Below are 2500 nucleotides of genomic sequence, written 5' to 3'. Positions count from 1 at the left end.
ACAACTAGTGGGTGAATGGTGTGCTTCCCGGGGTTGGCATAGACATTCCCTCGCATGCAAAAGATTGTCGATGCGAAAGATTATCTATGCCAACCCCGGGAAGCACACCATTCACACACTCCCGACCGGTGTGGTGTGGCGGTGATTGGATAGTTACGGATTGAGCACTTGCCAAGGATCAAAATGTGTCATTTAGAAGAAACATTTTCAAAAAGTTTTTAAAATCTTGTGGGTTTGCAACTCATAAGAGCGTCACTTTCAACGTCCCCGGTATTGGATTGAGTTTCTAAAAACAACCGTGCACACCGAGGTTAAACTTTACCGGCTCCACTCCGACTCGCCGCTCGCCCACAATTTGTTTGCAACGAAACATTTGTTTTTAATTTTGTTGGTTTGAAATTGTTTTGAAAAGGTTCTTTAAATCTAGTGGGTTTGCAACTCATAAGAGCGTCACTTTCAACGTCCCCGGCATTGGATTGAGTTTCTAAAAACAACCGTGCACACCGAGGTTAAACTTTACGGGCTCCACTCCGACTCGCCGCTCGCCCACTAGTCCGAAGGCAACAAAACATTTGTTTTTCATTTTGATGAAAATTTCTGTTTTTAAATCTTGTTGGTTTGAAATTGTTTTGAAAAGGTTCTTTAAATCTTGCGGGTTTGCAACTCATAAGAGCGTCACTTTCAACGTCCCCGGCATTGGATTGAGTTTCTAAAAACAACCGTGCACACCGAGGTTAAACTTTACCGGCTCCACTCCGACTCGCCGCTCGCCCACAAATCCGAAGGCAACAAAACATTTGTTTTTAATTTTGATGAAATTTTTTGAAAACATTGGCTTGGCAAGCCCCAATCCGCGACTATCCACCCACCGCCACCCCACACGGGTGGTTGTTGTTGCGAAATGAGGTTGTGGTCGACATGCCCGTGCATTTGAGAAGGAGTTCCTAGCACTCCATGCTCTCCCATGCCAAAAAAAAGCCTAGACAACCCCATTTCGCAACTTTCCACGCCTTTTTTTTCCTCCCTCACCCATGGCGGCGGCATGGTGGCGGCGGCCGGATTCCGGCCACCACCGCCATGGGTGGCAGCCCCCCGACCCCGACACCAAACCCATAATACCGAGGCAACATATCGAGGCAACATGACATGGGTGTGGCGTGGGGGAAGGGGGCTGCAGCTAGGAAGGCATGGGCTGCCATGCATATGCAGGCAACACACACCCCCCTATATAGCATTTTATGCATTTAGCCCTTTGACAGGAAGAGACATCACCTATGCGCGAGGAGTCATAATGGGCTCTAAATAATTCAATACAAGGTATTTGGACGTGATTTTTTGCAGGGATACTAAGAAACATGCAATCTATGATGGGAAAAAGTTTCATAAATTTTTGAAGTCGGGAAGTATTTTTTATTATTTTTAGAAGTCGTAAAATTGAAAAAATCATTAAAACAAATCCGGGAGGAATTTTTTAGTTTTGTAAGTTGGAGAAGGTCCTAAAAATCATAGACTACTTATGGGGAGCTTATTGTGCGAGGAAATTTCAATAAAAACGGGGTTTGACAAGATTTGAAAAATTCTGTCGACATTTGAAAAAACCTGGAACCATGCTGCCGGCATGCTGCGCACATGCTGCGCGCAGGCTGCGCGCATGCTGCGCGCAGCCTGCGCGCATGCCATGGCAGGACAAGTTTCGCTAGCCTCACTGTCGACAGATGCGCAAGCTGCGCGCACGCTGCGCACAGGCTGCGCGCATGCTGCGCACAGACTGCGCGCACGCTGCGCGCATGCCATGGCAGGACAAGTTTCGCTAGCCTCACTGTCGACAGATGCGCAAGCTGCACGCAAGCTCCGCGCACGCTGCGCACAGCCTGCGCGCATGTTGTGCGCATGCTGCGCGCAGGCTGCGCGCAGGCGCCGCGCATGCCATGGCAGGACAAGTTTCGCTAGCCTCACTGTCGACAGATGCGCAAGCTGCGCGCACAGGCTGCGCGCACGCCATGGCAGGACAACTTTCGCTAGCCTCACTGTCGACAGAATCAGCACGCTGCAAGCAAGCTGCGCGCGCGCATGGCAGGACAAGTTTCGAAAAATTCTGTCGACAGGCTGCCGGCATGGTGCGCGCACGCTGCCGGCATGCTGTGCGCACGCTGCCGACATGCTGTGCGCACGCTGCGCACAGGCTGCCGGCATGCTGCGCGCAGCCCATGGCAGGACAAGGTCCGAAAAAATCTGTCGACATTTTTACGCCGTGGTAGGCTTCCGCTTCGCGTCACTTTGTCGACATTCAAGCCTACCATTTGTATTGAATTTTTCAAACCTTGTCAAACCCCATTATTCAAATGTCGAAAAATTTTGTCGACATTTTTACGCCATGATAGGCTTCCGCTTCGCGTCACTTTGTCGGAATGCATCGCATGGCGAGGTAAGGCCACGGCATGCCAAGGCGAAGGCAACGCATGGCTTGAATGGCTTGGTCAAGGCCACATCATGGGCACGG

The sequence above is a fragment of the Prunus avium genome, unplaced genomic scaffold (genome assembly GCF_965620075.1).
Source record: "Prunus avium unplaced genomic scaffold, drPruAviu1.hap1.1 HAP1_SCAFFOLD_70, whole genome shotgun sequence".
In the NCBI taxonomy this organism is placed as follows: Eukaryota; Viridiplantae; Streptophyta; class Magnoliopsida; order Rosales; family Rosaceae; genus Prunus; species Prunus avium.
Note: the sequence above shows the minus strand (reverse complement) of the source record.